Raw genomic sequence first — 18,890 nt, 5'->3', positions numbered from 1 at the left:
GGTGGTCACGAATTAAAGTCCTTTTCGCTCTAGGACGCTTAGTTTAGGAGATATGGGCAAAAGAAGTTTTTCATATAAAAATTTCAATTTTTTTAGGTTTTGGGGGTGGTCACGAATTAAAGTCCTTTTCGCTCTAGGCCGCATATTTAAGGAGATATGGGCAAAAGAAGTTTTTCATATAAAAATTTAAATTTTTTTAGGTTTTGGGTGGATTTTTCAATTTTTTGGGGGTGGTCACGAATTAAAGTCCTTTTCGCTCTAGGACGCTTAGTTTAGGAGATATGGGCAAAAGAAGTTTTTCATATAAAAATTTCAATTTTTTTAGGTTTTGGGTGGATTTTTCAATTTTTTGGGGTGGTCACGAATTATCGTCCTTTTCGCTCTAGGACGCTTAGTTTAGGAGATATGGGCAAAAGAAGTTTTTCATATAAAAATTTCAATTTTTTTAGGTTTTGGGTGGATTTTTCAATTTTTTGGGGGTGGTCACGAATTAAAGTCCTTTTCGCTCTAGGACGCTTAGTTTAGGAGATATGGGCAAAAGAAGTTTTTCATATAAAAATTTCAATTTTTTTAGGTTTTGGGTGGATTTTTCAATTTTTTGGGGTGGTCACGAATTAAAGTCCTTTTCGCTCTAGGACGCATATTTAAGGAGATATGGGCAAAAGAAGTTTTTCATATAAAAATTTCAATTTTTTTAGGTTTTGGGTGGATTTTTCAATTTTTTGGGGTAGTCACGAATTAAAGTCCTTTTCGCTCTAGGACGCATATTTAAGGAGATATGGGCAAAAGAAGTTTTTCATATAAAAATTTCAATTTTTTTAGGTTTTGGGTGGATTTTTCAATTTTTTGGGGGTGGTCACGAATAAAAGTCCTTTTCGCTCTAGGACGCTTAGTTTAGGAGATATGGGCAAAAGAAGTTTTTCATATAAAAATTTCAATTTTTTTAGGTTTTGGGTGGATTTTTCAATTTTTTGGGGGTGGTCACGAATTAAAGTCTTTTTCGCTCTAGGACGCTTAGTTTAGGAGATATGGGCAAAAGAAGTTTTTCATATAAAAATTTCAATTTTTTTAGGTTTTGGGTGGATTTTTCAATTTTTTGGGGTGGTCACGAATTATCGTCCTTTTCGCTCTAGGACGCTTAGTTTAGGAGATATGGGCAAAAGAAGTTTTTCATATAAAAATTTCAATTTTTTTAGGTTTTGGGTGGATTTTTCAATTTTTTTGGGGTGGTCGCGAATTAAAGTCCTTTTCGCTCTAGGACGCTTAGTTTAGGAGATATGGGCAAAAGAAGTTTTTCATATAAAAATTTCAATTTTTTTAGGTTTTGGGTGGATTTTTCAATTTTTTTGGGTGGTCACGAATTAAAGTCCTTTTCGCTCTATGACGCTTAGTTTAGGAGATATGGGCAAAAGAAGTTTTTCATATAAAAATTTCAATTTTTTTAGGTTTTGGGTGGATTTTTCAATTTTTTTGGGGTGGTCGCGAATTAAAGTCCTTTTCGCTCTAGGACGCTTAGTTTAGGAGATATGGGCAAAAGAAGTTTTTCATATAAAAATTTCAATTTTTTTAGGTTTTGGGTGGATTTTTAAATTTTTTGGGGGTGGTCACGAATTAAAGTCCTTTTCGCTCTAGGACGCTTAGTTTAGGAGATATGGGCAAAAGAAGTTTTTCATATAAAAATTTCAATTTTTTTAGGTTTTGGGTGGATTTTTCAATTTTTTTGGGTGGTCACGAATTAAAGTCCTTTTCGCTCTAGGACGCATATTTAAGGAGATATGGGCAAAAGAAGTTTTTCATATAAAAATTTAAATTTTTTTAGGTTTTGGGTGGATTTTTCAATTTTTTGGGGGTGGTCACGAATTAAAGTCCTTTTCGCTCTAGGACGCTTAGTTTAGGAGATATGGGCAAAAGAAGTTTTTCATATAAAAATTTCAATTTTTTTAGGTTTTGGGTGGATTTTTCAATTTGGGGTGGTCACGAATTAAAGTCCTTTTCGCTCTAGGACGCTTAGTTTAAGAGATATGGGCAAAAGAAGTTTTTCATATAAAAATTTCAATTTTTTTAGGTTTTGGGTGGATTTTTCAATTTTTTGGGGGTGGTCACGAATTAAAGTCCTTTTCGCTCTAGGACGCTTAGTTTAGGAGATATGGGGAAAAGAAGTTTTTCATATAAAAATTTCAATTTTTTTAGGTTTTGGGTGGATTTTTCAATTTTTTGGGGGTGGTCACGAATTAAAGTCCTTTTCGCTCTAGGACGCTTAGTTTAGGAGATATGGACAAAAGAAGTTTTTCATATAAAAATTTCAATTTTTTTAGGTTTTGGGTGGATTTTTCAATTTTTTGGGGTGGTCACGAATTATCGTCCTTTTCGCTCTAGGACGCTTAGTTTAGGAGATATGGGCAAAAGAAGTTTTTCATATAAAAATTTCAATTTTTTTAGGTTTTGGGTGGATTTTTCAATTTTTTGGGGGTGGTCACGAATTAAAGTCCTTTTCGCTCTAGGACGCTTAGTTTAGGAGATATGGGCAAAAGAAGTTTTTCATATAAAAATTTCAATTTTTTTAGGTTTGGGTGGATTTTTCAATTTTTTTTGGGTGGTCACGTATTAAAGTCCTTTTCGCTCTAGGACGCATATTTAAGGAGATATGGGCAAAAGAAGTTTTTCATATAAAAATTTCAATTTTTTTAGGTTTGGGTGGATTTTTAAATTTTTTTTGGGTGGTCACGAATTAAAGTCCTTTTCGCTCTAGGACGCTTAGTTTAGGAGATATGGGCAAAAGAAGTTTTTCATATAAAAATTTCAATTTTTTTAGGTTTTGGGTGGATTTTTCAATGTTTTGGGGGTGGTCACGAGGAGATATGGGCAAAAGAAGTTTTTCATATAAAAATTTAAATTTTTTTAGGTTTTGGGTGGATTTTTCAATTTTTTTGGGTGGTCACGAATTAAAGTCCTTTTCGCTCTAGGACGCTTAGTTTAGGAGATATGGGCAAAAGAAGTTTTTCATATAAAAATTTCAATTTTTTTAGGTTTTGGGTGGATTTTTCAATGTTTTGGGGGTGGTCACGAATTAAAGTCCTTTTCGCTCTAGGCCGCATATTTAAGGAGATATGGGCAAAAGAAGTTTTTCATATAAAAATTTAAATTTTTTTAGGTTTTGGGTGGATTTTTCAATTTTTTGGGGGTGGTCACGAATTAAAGTCCTTTTCGCTCTAGGACGCTTAGTTTAGGAGATATGGGCAAAAGAAGTTTTTCATATAAAAATTTCAATTTTTTTAGGTTTTGGGTGGATTTTTCAAATTTTTGGGGTGGTCACGAATTATCGTCCTTTTCGCTCTAGGACGCTTAGTTTAGGAGATATGGGCAAAAGAAGTTTTTCATATAAAAATTTCAATTTTTTTAGGTTTTGGGTGGATTTTTCAATTTTTTGGGGTGGTCACGAATTAAAGTCCTTTTCGCTCTAGGACGCATATTTAAGGAGATATGGGCAAAAGAAGTTTTTCATATAAAAATTTCAATTTTTTTAGGTTTTGGGTGGATTTTTCAATTTTTTGGGGTAGTCACGAATTAAAGTCCTTTTCGCTCTAGGACGCATATTTAAGGAGATATGGGCAAAAGAAGTTTTTCATATAAAAATTTCAATTTTTTTAGGTTTTGGGTGGATTTTTCAATTTTTTTGGGTGGTCACGAATTAAAGTCCTTTTCGCTCTATGACGCTTAGTTTAGGAGATATGGGCAAAAGAAGTTTTTCATATAAAAATTTCAATTTTTTTAGGTTTTGGGTGGATTTTTCAATTTTTTTGGGGTGGTCGCGAATTAAAGTCCTTTTCGCTCTAGGACGCTTAGTTTAGGAGATATGGGCAAAAGAAGTTTTTCATATAAAAATTTCAATTTTTTTAGGTTTTGGGTGGATTTTTCAATTTTTCGGGGTGGTCACGAATTAAAGTCCTTTTCGCTCTAGGACGCTTAGTTTAGGAGATATGGGCAAAAGAAGTTTTTCATATAAAAATTTCAATTTTTTTAGGTTTTGGGTGGATTTTTAAAATTTTTGGGGTGGTCACGAATTAAAGTCCTTTTCGCTCTAGGACGCATATTTAAGGAGATATGGGCAAAATAAGTTTTTCATATAAAAATTTTAATTTTTTTAGGTTTTGGGTGGATTATTCAATTTTTTTGGGTGGTCACGAATTATCGTCCTTTTCGCTCTAGGACGCATATTTAAGGAGATATGGGCAAAAGAAGTTTTTCATATAAAAATTTCAATTTTTTTAGGTTTTGGGTGGATTTTTAAAATTTTTGGGGTGGTCACGAATTAAAGTCGTTTTCGCTCTAGGACGCATATTTAAGGAGATATGGGCAAAAGAAGTTTTTCATATAAAAATTTCAATTTTTTTAGGTTTTGGGTGGATTTTTCAATTTTTTGGGGTAGTCACGAATTAAAGTCCTTTTCGCTCTAGGACGCATATTTAAGGAGATATGGGCAAAAGAAGTTTTTCATATAAAAATTTAAATTTTTTTAGGTTTTGGGTGGATTTTTCAATTTTTTTGGGTGGTCACGAATTAAAGTCCTTTTCGCTCTAGGACGCTTAGTTTAGGAGATATAATATAGGAGATAGGAGATATAAAGAAGTTTTTCATATAAAAATTTCAATTTTTTTAGGTTTTGGGTGGATTTTTCAATTTTTTGGGGGTGGTCACGAATTAAAGTCCTTTTCGCTCTAGGACGCTTAGTTTAGGAGATATGGACAAAAGAAGTTTTTCATATAAAAATTTCAATTTTTTTTGGGTTTTGGGTGGATTTTTCAATTTTTTGGGGTGGTCACGAATTATCGTCCTTTTCGCTCTAGGACGCTTAGTTTAGGAGATATGGGCAAAAGAAGTTTTTCATATAAAAATTTCAATTTTTTTAGGTTTTGGGTGGATTTTTCAATTTTTTGGGGTGGTCACGAATTATCGTCCTTTTCGCTCTATGACGCTTAGTTTAGGAGATATGGGCAAAAGAAGTTTTTCATATAAAAATTTCAATTTTTTTAGGTTTTGGGTGGATTTTTCAATTTTTTGGGGGTGGTCACGAATTAAAGTCTTTTTCGCTCTAGGACGCTTAGTTTAGGAGATATGGGCAAAAGAAGTTTTTCATATAAAAATTTCAATTTTTTTAGGTTTTGGGTGGATTTTTCAATTTTTTGGGGTGGTCACGAATTATCGTCCTTTTCGCTCTAGGACGCTTAGTTTAGGAGATATGGGCAAAAGAAGTTTTTCATATAAAAATTTCAATTTTTTTAGGTTTTGGGTGGATTTTTCAATTTTTTTGGGGTGGTCGCGAATTAAAGTCCTTTTCGCTCTAGGACGCTTAGTTTAGGAGATATGGGCAAAAGAAGTTTTTCATATAAAAATTTCAATTTTTTTAGGTTTTGGGTGGATTTTTCAATTTTTTTGGGTGGTCACGAATTAAAGTCCTTTTCGCTCTAGGACGCTTAGTTTAGGAGATATGGGCAAAAGAAGTTTTTCATATAAAAATTTCAATTTTTTTAGGTTTTGGGTGGATTTTTCAATTTTTTTGGGTGGTCACGAATTAAAGTCGTTTTCGCTCTAGGACGCATATTTAAGGAGATATGGGCAAAAGAAGTTTTTCATATAAAAATTTCAATTTTTTTAGGTTTTGGGTGGATTTTTCAATTTTTTGGGGTAGTCACGAATTAAAGTCCTTTTCGCTCTAGGACGCATATTTTAGGAGATATGGGCAAAAGAAGTTTTTCATATAAAAATTTAAATTTTTTTAGGTTTTGGGTGGATTTTTCAATTTTTTTGGGTGGTCACGAATTAAAGTCCTTTTCGCTCTAGGACGCTTAGTTTAGGAGATATGGGCAAAAGAAGTTTTTCATATAAAAATTTCAATTTTTTTAGGTTTTGGGTGGATTTTTCAATTTTTTGGGCGTGGTCACGAATTAAAGTCCTTTTCGCTCTAGGACGCTTAGTTTAGGAGATATGGGCAAAAGAAGTTTTTCATATAAAAATTTAAATTTTTTTAGGTTTTGAGTGGATTTTTCAATTTTTTGGGGGTGGTCACGAATTAAAGTCCTTTTCGCTCTAGGACGCTTAGTTTAGGAGATATGGGCAAAAGAAGTTTTTCATATAAAAATTTCATTTTTTTTTAGGTTTTGGGTGGATTTTCCAATTTTTTGGGGTGGTCACGAATTATCGTCCTTTTCGCTCTAGGACGCTTAGTTTAGGAGATATGGGCAAAAGAAGTTTTTCATATAAAAATTTAAATTTTTTTAGGTTTTGGGTGGATTTTTCAATTTTTTGGGGGTGGTCACGAATTAAAGTCCTTTTCGCTCTAGGACGCTTAGTTTAGGAGAAGTTTTTCATATAAAAATTTCAATTTTTTTAGGTTTTGGGTGGATTTTTCAATTTTTTTGGGGTGGTCGCGAATTAAAGTCCTTTTCGCTCTAGGACGCTTAGTTTAGGAGATATGGGCAAAAGAAGTTTTTCATATAAAAATTTCAATTTTTTTAGGTTTTGGGTGGATTTTTCAATTTTTTTGAGTGGTCACGAATTAAAGTCCTTTTCGCTCTATGACGCTTAGTTTAGGAGATATGGGCAAAAGAAGTTTTTCATATAAAAATTTCAATTTTTTTAGGTTTTGGGTGGATTTTTCAATTTTTTTGGGGTGGTCGCGAATTAAAGTCCTTTTCGCTCTAGGACGCTTAGTTTAGGAGATATGGGCAAAAGAAGTTTTTCATATAAAAATTTCAATTTTTTTAGGTTTTGGGTGGATTTTTCAATTTTTCGGGGTGGTCACGAATTAAAGTCCTTTTGGCTCTAGGACGCTTAGTTTAGGAGATATGGGCAAAAGAAGTTTTTCATATAAAAATTTCAATTTTTTAGGTTTTGGGTGGATTTTTAAAATTTTTGGGGTGGTCACGAATTAAAGTCCTTTTCGCTCTAGGACGCATATTTAAGGAGATATGGGCAAAATAAGTTTTTCATATAAAAATTTTAATTTTTTTAGGTTTTGGGTGGATTATTCAATTTTTTTGGGTGGTCACGAATTATCGTCCTTTTCGCTCTAGGACGCTTAGTTTAGGAGATATGGGCAAAAGAAGTTTTTCATATAAAAATTTCAATTTTTTTAGGTTTTGGGTGGATTTTTCAATTTTTTGGGGTGGTCACGAATTACCGTCCTTTTCGCTCTAGGACGCTTAGTTTAGGAGATATGGGCAAAAGAAGTTTTTCATATAAAAATTTCAATTTTTTTAGGTTTTGGGTGGATTTTTCAATTTTTTTGGGTGGTCACGAATTAAAGTCGTTTTCGCTCTAGGACGCATATTTAAGGAGATATGGGCAAAAGAAGTTTTTCATATAAAAATTTCAATTTTTTTAGGTTTTGGGTGGATTTTTCAATTTTTTGGGGTACTCACGAATTAAAGTCCTTTTCGCTCTAGGACGCATATTTAAGGAGATATGGGCAAAAGAAGTTTTTCATATAAAAATTTAAATTTTTTTAGGTTTTGGGTGGATTTTTCAATTTTTTTGGGTGGTCACGAATTAAAGTCCTTTTCGCTCTAGGACGCTTAGTTTAGGAGATATGGGCAAAAGAAGTTTTTCATATAAAAATTTCAATTTTTTTAGGTTTTGGGTGGATTTTTCAATTTTTTGGGGTGGTCACGAATTATCGTCCTTTTCGCTCTAGGACGCTTAGTTTAGGAGATATGGGCAAAAGAAGTTTTTCATATAAAAATTTCAATTTTTTTAGGTTTTGGGTGGATTTTTCAATTTTTTGGGGGTGGTCACGAATTAAAGTCCTTTTCGCTCTAGGACGCTTAGTTTAGGAGATATGGGCAAAAGAAGTTTTTCATATAAAAATTTCATTTTTTTTAGGTTTGGGTGGATTTTTCAATTTTTTTTGGGTGGTCACGAATTAAAGTCCTTTTCGCTCTAGGACGCATATTTAAGGAGATATGGGCAAAAGAAGTTTTTCATATAAAAATTTCAATTTTTTTAGGTTTGGGTGGATTTTTCAATTTTTTTGGGTGGTCACGAATTAAAGTCCTTTTCGCTCTAGGACGCTTAGTTTAGGAGATATGGGCAAAAGAAGTTTTTCATATAAAAATTTCAATTTTTTTAGGTTTTGGGTGGATTTTTCAATGTTTTGGGGGTGGTCACGAGGAGATATGGGCAAAAGAAGTTTTTCATATAAAAATTTAAATTTTTTTAGGTTTTGGGTGGATTTTTCAATTTTTTTGGGTGGTCACGAATTAAAGTCCTTTTCGCTCTAGGACGCTTAGTTTAGGAGATATGGGCAAAAGAAGTTTTTCATATAAAAATTTCAATTTTTTTAGGTTTTGGGTGGATTTTTCAATGTTTTGGGGGTGGTCACGAATTAAAGTCCTTTTCGCTCTAGGCCGCATATTTAAGGAGATATGGGCAAAAGAAGTTTTTCATATAAAAATTTAAATTTTTTTAGGTTTTGGGTGGATTTTTCAATTTTTTGGGGGTGGTCACGAATTAAAGTCCTTTTCGCTCTAGGACGCTTAGTTTAGGAGATATGGGCAAAAGAAGTTTTTCATATAAAAATTTCAATTTTTTTAGGTTTTGGGTGGATTTTTCAATTTTTTGGGGTGGTCACGAATTAAAGTCCTTTTCGCTCTAGGACGCATATTTAAGGAGATATGGGCAAAAGAAGTTTTTCATATAAAAATTTCAATTTTTTTAGGTTTTGGGTGGATTTTTCAATTTTTTGGGGGTGGTCACGAATTAAAGTCCTTTTCGCTCTAGGACGCTTAGTATAGGAGATATGGGCAAAAGAAGTTTTTCATATAAAAATTTCAATTTTTTTAGGTTTTGGGTGGATTTTTCAATTTTTTGGGGGTGGTCACGAATTAAAGTCTTTTTCGCTCTAGGACGCTTAGTTTAGGAGATATGGGCAAAAGAAGTTTTTCATATAAAAATTTCAATTTTTTTAGGTTTTGGGTGGATTTTTCAATTTTTTGGGGTGGTCACGAATTATCGTCCTTTTCGCTCTAGGACGCTTAGTTTAGGAGATATGGGCAAAAGAAGTTTTTCATATAAAAATTTCAATTTTTTTAGGTTTTGGGTGGATTTTTCAATTTTTTTGGGGTGGTCGCGAATTAAAGTCCTTTTCGCTCTAGGACGCTTAGTTTAGGAGATATGGGCAAAAGAAGTTTTTCATATAAAAATTTCAATTTTTTTAGGTTTTGGGTGGATTTTTCAATTTTTTTGGGTGGTCACGAATTAAAGTCCTTTTCGCTCTATGACGCTTAGTTTAGGAGATATGGGCAAAAGAAGTTTTTCATATAAAAATTTCAATTTTTTTAGGTTTTGGGTGGATTTTTCAATTTTTTGGGGTACTCACGAATTAAAGTCCTTTTCGCTCTAGGACGCATATTTAAGGAGATATGGGCAAAAGAAGTTTTTCATATAAAAATTTAAATTTTTTTAGGTTTTGGGTGGATTTTTCAATTTTTTTGGGTGGTCACGAATTAAAGTCCTTTTCGCTCTAGGACGCTTAGTTTAGGAGATATGGGCAAAAGAAGTTTTTCATATAAAAATTTCAATTTTTTTAGGTTTTGGGTGGATTTTTCAATTTTTTGGGGGTGGTCACGAATTAAAGTCCTTTTCGCTCTAGGGCGCTTAGTTTAGGAGATATGGACAAAAGAAGTTTTTCATATAAAAATTTCAATTTTTTTAGGTTTTGGGTGGATTTTTCAATTTTTTGGGGTGGTCACGAATTATCGTCCTTTTCGCTCTAGGACGCTTAGTTTAGGAGATATGGGCAAAAGAAGTTTTTCATATAAAAATTTCAATTTTTTTAGGTTTTGGGTGGATTTTTCAATTTTTTGGGGGTGGTCACGAATTAAAGTCCTTTTCGCTCTAGGACGCATATTTAAGGAGATATGGGCAAAAGAAGTTTTTCATATAAAAATTTCAATTTTTTTAGGTTTGGGTGGATTTTTCAATTTTTTTTGGGTGGTCACGAATTAAAGTCCTTTTCGCTCTAGGACGCATATTTAAGGAGATATGGGCAAAAGAAGTTTTTCATATAAAAATTTCAATTTTTTTAGGTTTGGGTGGATTTTTCAATTTTTTTTTGGGTGGTCACGAATTAAAGTCCTTTTCGCTCTAGGACGCTTAGTTTAGGAGATATGGGCAAAAGAAGTTTTTCATATAAAAATTTCAATTTTTTTAGGTTTTGGGTGGATTTTTCAATGTTTTGGGGGTGGTCACGAGGAGATATGGGCAAAAGAAGTTTTTCATATAAAAATTTCAATTTTTTTAGGTTTTGGGTGGATTTTTCAATTTTTTTGGGTGGTCACGAATTAAAGTACTTTTCGCTCTAGGACGCTTAGTTTAGGAGATATGGGCAAAAGAAGTTTTTCATATAAAAATTTCAATTTTTTTAGGTTTTGGGTGGATTTTTCAATGTTTTGGGGGTGGTCACGAATTAAAGTCCTTTTCGCTCTAGGCCGCATATTTAAGGAGATATGGGCAAAAGAAGTTTTTCATATAAAAATTTAAATTTTTTTAGGTTTTGGGTGGATTTTTCAATTTTTTGGGGTGGTCACGAATTATCGTCCTTTTCGCTCTAGGACGCTTAGTTTAGGAGATATGGGCAAAAGAAGTTTTTCATATAAAAATTTCAATTTTTTTAGGTTTTGGGTGGATTTTTCAATTTTTTGGGGGTGGTCACGAATTAAAGTCCTTTTCGCTCTAGGACGCTTAGTTTAGGAGATATGGGCAAAAGAAGTTTTTCATATAAAAATTTCAATTTTTTTAGGTTTGGGTGGATTTTTCAATTTTTTTTGGGTGGTCACGAATTAAAGTCCTTTTCGCTCTAGGACGCATATTTAAGGAGATATGGGCAAAAGAAGTTTTTCATATAAAAATTTCAATTTTTTTAGGTTTGGGTGGATTTTTCAATTTTTTTGGGGTGGTCACGAATTAAAGTCCTTTTCGCTCTAGGACGCTTAGTTTAGGAGATATGGGCAAAAGAAGTTTTTCATATAAAAATTTCAATTTTTTTAGGTTTTGGGTGGATTTTTCAATGTTTTGGGGGTGGTCACGAGGAGATAAGGGCAAAAGAAGTTTTTCATATAAAAATTTCAATTTTTTTAGGTTTTGGGTGGATTTTTCAATTTTTTTGGGTGGTCACGAATTAAAGTCCTTTTCGCTCTAGGACGCTTAGTTTAGGAGATATGGGCAAAAGAAGTTTTTCATATAAAAATTTCAATTTTTTTAGGTTTTGGGTGGATTTTTCAATTTTTTGGGGTGGTCACGAATTATCGTCCTTTTCGCTCTAGGACGCTTAGTTTAGGAGATATGGGCAAAAGAAGTTTTTCATATAAAAATTTCAATTTTTTTAGGTTTTGGGTGGATTTTTCAATTTTTTGGGGGTGGTCACGAATTAAAGTCCTTTTCGCTCTAGGACGCTTAGTTTAGGAGATATGGGCAAAAGAAGTTTTTCATATAAAAATTTCAATTTTTTTAGGTTTTGGGTGGATTTTTCAATTTTTTTGGGGTGGTCACGAATTATCGTCCTTTTCGCTCTAGGACGCTTAGTTTAGGAGATATGGGCAAAAGAAGTTTTTCATATAAAAATTTCAATTTTTTTAGGTTTTGGGTGGATTTTTCAATTTTTTGGGGTGGTCACGAATTAAAGTCCTTTTCGCTCTAGGACGCATATTTAAGGAGATATGGGCAAAAGAAGTTTTTCATATAAAAATTTCAATTTTTTTAGGTTTTGGGTGGATTTTTCAATTTTTTGGGGTAGTCACGAATTAAAGTCCTTTTCGCTCTAGGACGCATATTTAAGGAGATATGGGCAAAAGAAGTTTTTCATATAAAAATTTCAATTTTTTTAGGTTTTGGGTGGATTTTTCAATTTTTTGGGGGTGGTCACGAATTAAAGTCCTTTTCGCTCTAGGACGCTTAGTTTAGGAGATATGGGCAAAAGAAGTTTTTCATATAAAAATTTCAATTTTTTTAGGTTTTGGGTGGATTTTTCAATTTTTTGGGGGTGGTCACGAATTAAAGTCTTTTTCGCTCTAGGACGCTTAGTTTAGGAGATATGGGCAAAAGAAGTTTTTCATATAAAAATTTCAATTTTTTTAGGTTTTGGGTGGATTTTTCAATTTTTTGGGGTGGTCACGAATTATCGTCCTTTTCGCTCTAGGACGTTTAGTTTAGGAGATATGGGCAAAAGAAGTTTTTCATATAAAAATTTCAATTTTTTTAGGTTTTGGGTGGATTTTTCAATTTTTTTGGGGTGGTCGCGAATTAAAGTCCTTTTCGCTCTAGGACGCTTAGTTTAGGAGATATGGGCAAAAGAAGTTTTTCATATAAAAATTTCAATTTTTTTAGGTTTTGGGTGGATTTTTCAATTTTTTTGGGTGGTCACGAATTAAAGTCCTTTTCGCTCTATGACGCTTAGTTTAGGAGATATGGGCAAAAGAAGTTTTTCATATAAAAATTTCAATTTTTTTAGGTTTTGGGTGGATTTTTCAATTTTTTTGGGGTGGTCGCGAATTAAAGTCCTTTTCGCTCTAGGACGCTTAGTTTAGGAGATATGGGCAAAAGAAGTTTTTCATATAAAAATTTCAATTTTTTTAGGTTTTGGGTGGATTTTTCAATTTTTCGGGGTGGTCACGAATTAAAGTCCTTTTCGCTCTAGGACGCTTAGTTTAGGAGATATGGGCAAAAGAAGTTTTTCATATAAAAATTTCAATTTTTTTAGGTTTTGGGTGGATTTTTAAAATTTTTGGGGTGGTCACGAATTAAAGTCCTTTTCGCTCTAAGACGCATATTTAAGGAGATATGGGCAAAATAAGTTGTTCATATAAAAATTTTAATTTTTTTAGGTTTTGGGTGGATTATTCAATTTTTTTGGGTGGTCACGAATTAAAGTCGTTTTCGCTCTAGGACGCATATTTAAGGAGATATGGGCAAAAGAAGTTTTTCATATAAAAATTGCAATTTTTTTAGGTTTTGGGTGGATTTTACAATTTTTTGGGGTAGTCACGAATTAAAGTCCTTTTCGCTCTAGGACGCATATTTAAGGAGATATGGGCAAAAGAAGTTTTTCATATAAAAATTTAAATTTTTTTAGGTTTTGGGTGGATTTTTCAATTTTTTTGGGTGGTCACGAATTAAAGTCCTTTTCGCTCTAGGACGCTTAGTTTAGGAGATATGGGCAAAAGAAGTTTTTCATATAAAAATTTCAATTTTTTTAGGTTTTGGGTGGATTTTTCAATTTTTTGGGGGTGGTCACGAATTAAAGTCCTTTTCGCTCTAGGACGCTTAGTTTAGGAGATATGGACAAAAGAAGTTTTTCATATAAAAATTTCAATTTTTTTAGGTTTTGGGTGGATTTTTCAATTTTTTGGGGTGGTCACGAATTATCGTCCTTTTCGCTCTAGGACGCTTAGTTTAGGAGATATGGGCAAAAGAAGTTTTTCATATAAAAATTTCAATTTTTTTAGGTTTGGGTGGATTTTTCAATTTTTTTTGGGTGGTCACGAATTAAAGTCCTTTTCGCTCTAGGACGCATATTTAAGGAGATATGGGCAAAAGAAGTTTTTCATATAAAAATTTCAATTTTTTTAGGTTTGGGTGGATTTTTCAATTTTTTTTGGGTGGTCACGAATTAAAGTCCTTTTCGCTCTAGGACGCTTAGTTTAGGAGATATGGGCAAAAGAAGTTTTTCATATAAAAATTTCAATTTTTTTAGGTTTTGGGTGGATTTTTCAATGTTTTGGGGGTGGTCACGAGGAGATATGGGCAAAAGAAGTTTTTCATATAAAAATTTCAATTTTTTTAGGTTTTGGGTGGATTTTTCAATTTTTTTGGGTGGTCACGAATTAAAGTCCTTTTCGCTCTAGGACGCTTAGTTTAGGAGATATGGGCAAAAGAAGTTTTTCATATAAAAATTTCAATTTTTTTAGGTTTTGGGTGGATTTTTCAATTTTTTTGGGGTGGTCACGAATTAAAGTCCTTTTCGCTCTAGGCCGCATATTTAAGGAGATATGGGCAAAAGAAGTTTTTCATATAAAAATTTAAATTTTTTTAGGTTTTGGGTGGATTTTTCAATTTTTTGGGGGTGGTCACGAATTAAAGTCCTTTTCGCTCTAGGACGCTTAGTTTAGGAGATATGGACAAAAGAAGTTTTTCATATAAAAATTTCAATTTTTTTAGGTTTTGGGTGGATTTTTCAATTTTTTGGGGTGGTCACGAATTATCGTCCTTTTCGCTCTAGGACGCTTAGTTTAGGAGATATGGGCAAAAGAAGTTTTTCATATAAAAATTTCATTTTTTTTAGGTTTTGGGTGGATTTTTCAATTTTTTGGGGGTGGTCACGAATTAAAGTCCTTTTCGCTCTAGGACGCTTAGTTTAGGAGATATGGGCAAAAGAAGTTTTTCATATAAAAATTTCAATTTTTTTAGGTTTTGGGTGGATTTTTCAATTTTTTTGGGGTGGTCGCGAATTAAAGTCCTTTTCGCTCTAGGACGCTTAGTTTAGGAGATATGGGCAAAAGAAGTTTTTCATATAAAAATTTCAATTTTTTTAGGTTTTGGGTGGATTTTTCAATTTTTTGGGGTAGTCACGAATTAAAGTCCTTTTCGCTCTAGGACGCATATTTAAGGAGATATGGGCAAAAGAAGTTTTTCATATAAAAATTTCAATTTTTTTAGGTTTTGGGTGGATTTTTCAATTTTTTGGGGGTGGTCACGAATTAAAGTCCTTTTCGCTCTAGGACGCTTAGTTTAGGAGATATGGGCAAAGGAAGTTTTTCATATAAAAATTTCAATTTTTTTAGGTTTTGGGTGGATTTTTCAATTTTTTGGGGGTGGTCACGAATTAAAGTCTTTTTCGCTCTAGGACGCTTAGTTTAGGAGATATGGGCAAAAGAAGTTTTTCATATAAAAATTTCAATTTTTTTAGGTTTTGGGTGGATTTTTCAATTTTTTTGGGTGGTCACGAATTATCGTCCTTTTCGCTCTAGGACGCTTAGTTTAGGAGATATGGGCAAAAGAAGTTTTTCATATAAAAATTTCAATTTTTTTAGGTTTTGGGTGGATTTTTCATTTTTTTTGGGGTGGTCGCGAATTAAAGTCCTTTTCGCTCTAGGACGCTTAGTTTAGGAGATATGGGCAAAAGAAGTTTTTCATATAAAAATTTCAATTTTTTTAGGTTTTGGGTGGATTTTTCAATTTTTTTGGGTGGTCACGAATTAAAGTCCTTTTCGCTCTATGACGCTTAGTTTAGGAGATATGGGCAAAAGAAGTTTTTCATATAAAAATTTAAATTTTTTTGGGTTTTGGGTGGATTTTTCAATTTTTTTGGGGTGGTCGCGAATTAAAGTCCTTTTCGCTCTAGGACGCTTAGTTTAGGAGATAAGGGCAAAAGAAGTTTTTCATATAAAAATTTCAATTTTTTTAGGTTTTGGGTGGATTTTTCAATTTTTTGGGGGTGGTCACGAATTAAAGTCCTTTTCGCTCTAGGACGCTTAGTTTAGGAGATATGGGCAAAAGAAGTTTTTCATATAAAAATTTCAATTTTTTTAGGTTTTGGGTGGATTTTTCAATTTTTTGGGGGTGGTCACGAATTAAAGTCTTTTTCGCTCTAGGACGCTTAGTTTAGGAGATATGGACAAAAGAAGTTTTTCATATAAAAATTTCAATTTTTTTAGGTTTTGGGTGGATTTTTCAATTTTTTGGGGTAGTCACGAATTAAAGTCCTTTTCGCTCTAGGACGCATATTTAAGGAGATATGGGCAAAAGAAGTTTTTCATATAAAAATTTAATTTTTTTTAGGTTTTGGGTGGATTTTTCAATTTTTTTGGGTGGTCACGAATTAAAGTCCTTTTCGCTCTAGGACGCTTAGTTTAGGAGATATGGGCAAAAGAAGTTTTTCATATAAAAATTTCAATTTTTTTAGGTTTGGGTGGATTTTTCAATTTTTTTTGGGTGGTCACGAATTAAAGTCCTTTTCGCTCTAGGACGCTTAGTTTAGGAGATATGGGCAAAAGAAGTTTTTCATATAAAAATTTCAATTTTTTTAGGTTTTGGGTGGATTTTTCAATTTTTTGGGGTGGTCACGAATTATCGTCCTTTTCGCTCTAGGACGCTTAGTTTAGGAGATATGGGCAAAAGAAGTTTTTCATATAAAAATTTCAATTTTTTTAGGTTTTGGGTGGATTTTTCAATTTTTTGGGGGTGGTCACGAATTAAAGTCCTTTTCGCTCTAGGACGCTTAGTTTAGGAGATATGGGCAAAAGAAGTTTTTCATATAAAAATTTCAATTTTTTTAGGTTTGGGTGGATTTTTCAATTTTTTTTGGGTGGTCACGAATTAAAGTCCTTTTCGCTCTAGGACGCATATTTAAGGAGATATGGGCAAAAGAAGTTTTTCATATAAAAATTTCAATTTTTTTAGGTTTGGGTGGATTTTTCAATTTTTTTTGGGTGGTCACGAATTAAAGTCCTTTTCGCTCTAGGACGCTTAGTTTAGGAGATATGGGCAAAAGAAGTTTTTCATATAAAAATTTCAATTTTTTTAGGTTTTGGGTGGATTTTTCAATGTTTTGGGGGTGGTCACGAGGAGATATGGGCAAAAGAAGTTTTTCATATAAAAATTTCAATTTTTTTAGGTTTTGGGTGAATTTTTCAATTTTTTTGGGTGGTCACGAATTAAAGTCCTTTTCGCTCTAGGACGCTTAGTTTAGGAGATATGGGCAAAAGAAGTTTTTCATATAAAAATTTCAATTTTTTTAGGTTTTGGGTGGATTTTTCAATGTTTTGGGGGTGGTCACGAATTAAAGTCCTTTTCGCTCTAGGCCGCATATTTAAGGAGATATGGGCAAAAGAAGTTTTTCATATAAAAATTTAAATTTTTTTAGGTTTTGGGTGGATTTTTCAATTTTTTGGGGGTGGTCACGAATTAAAGTCCTTTTCGCTCTAGGACGCTTAGTTTAGGAGATATGGGCAAAAGAAGTTTTTCATATAAAAATTTCAATTTTTTTAGGTTTTGGGTGGATTTTTCAATTTTTTGGGGTGGTCACGAATTATCGTCCTTTTCGCTCTAGGACGCTTAGTTTAGGAGATATGGGCAAAAGAAGTTTTTCATATAAAAATTTCAATTTTTTTAGGTTTTGGGTGGATTTTTCAATTTTTTGGGGGTGGTCACGAATTAAAGTCCTTTTCGCTCTAGGACGCTTAGTTTAGAAGATATGGGCAAAAGAAGTTTTTCATATAAAAATTTCAATTTTTTTAGGTTTTGGGTGGATTTTTCAATTTTTTGGGGTAGTCACGAATTAAAGTCCTTTTCGCTCTAGGACGCATATTTAAGGAGATATGGGCAAAAGAAGTTTTTCATATAAAAATTTCAATTTTTTTAGGTTTTGGGTGGATTTTTCAATTTTTTGGGGGTGGTCACGAATTAAAGTCCTTTTCGCTCTAGGACGCTTAGTTTAGGAGATATGGGCAAAAGAAGTTTTTCATATAAAAATTTCAATTTTTTTAGGTTTTGGGTGGATTTTTCAATTTTTTGGGGGTGGTCACGAATTAAAGTCTTTTTCGCTCTAGGACGCTTAGTTTAGGAGATATGGGCAAAAGAAGTTTTTCATATAAAAATTTCAATTTTTTTAGGTTTTGGGTGGATTTTTCAATTTTTTGGGGTGGTCACGAATTATCGTCCTTTTCGCTCTAGGACGCTTAGTTTAGGAGATATGGGCAAAAGAAGTTTTTCATATAAAAATTTCAATTTTTTTAGGTTTTGGGTGGATTTTTCAATTTTTTGGGGGTGGTCACGAATTAAAGTCCTTTTCGCTCTAGGACGCTTAGTTTAGGAGATATGGACAAAAGAAGTTTTTCATATAAAAATTTCAATTTTTTTAGGTTTGGGTGGATTTTTCAATTTTTTTTGGGTGGTCACGAATTAAAGTCCTTTTCGCTCTAGGACGCATATTTAAGGAGATATGGGCAAAAGAAGTTTTTCATATAAAAATTTCAATTTTTTTAGGTTTGGGTGGATTTTTCAATTTTTTTTGGGTGGTCACGAATTAAAGTCCTTTTCGCTCTAGGACGCTTAGTTTAGGAGTTATGGGCAAAAGAAGTTTTTCATATAAAAATTTCAATTTTTTTAGGTTTTGGGTGGATTTTTCAATGTTTTGGGGGTGGTCACGAGGAGATATGGGCAAAAGAAGTTTTTCATATAAAAATTTCAATTTTTTTAGGTTTTGGGTGGATTTTTCAATTTTTTTGGGTGGTCACGAATTAAAGTCCTTTTCGCTCTAGGACGCTTAGTTTAGGAGATATGGGCAAAAGAAGTTTTTCATATAAAAATTTCAATTTTTTTAGGTTTTGGGTGGATTTTTCAATGTTTTGGGGGTGGTCACGAATTAAAGTCCTTTTCGCTCTAGGCCGCATATTTAAGGAGATATGGGCAAAAGAAGTTTTTCATATAAAAATTTTAATTTTTTTAGGTTTTGGATGGATTTTTCAATTTTTTGGGGGTGGTCACGAATTAAAGTCCTTTTCGCTCTAGGACGCTTAGTTTAGGAGATATGGGCAAAAGAAGTTTTTCATATAAAAATTTCAATTTTTTTAGGTTTTGGGTGGATTTTTCAATTTTTTGGGGTGGTCACGAATTATCGTCCTTTTCGCTCTAGGACGCTTAGTTTAGGAGATATGGGCAAAAGAAGTTTTTCATATAAAAATTTCAATTTTTTTAGGTTTTGGGTGGATTTTTAAATTTTTTGGGGGTGGTCACGAATTAAAGTCCTTTTCGCTCTAGGACGCTTAGTTTAGGAGATATGGGCAAAAGAAGTTTTTCATATAAAAATTTCAATTTTTTTAGGTTTTGGGAGGATTTTTCAA

The sequence above is a fragment of the Haematobia irritans genome, chromosome 1 (assembly GCF_050003625.1).
Source record: "Haematobia irritans isolate KBUSLIRL chromosome 1, ASM5000362v1, whole genome shotgun sequence".
Classification (NCBI taxonomy): domain Eukaryota; kingdom Metazoa; phylum Arthropoda; class Insecta; order Diptera; family Muscidae; genus Haematobia; species Haematobia irritans.
This window is presented reverse-complemented; position numbering follows the sequence as displayed.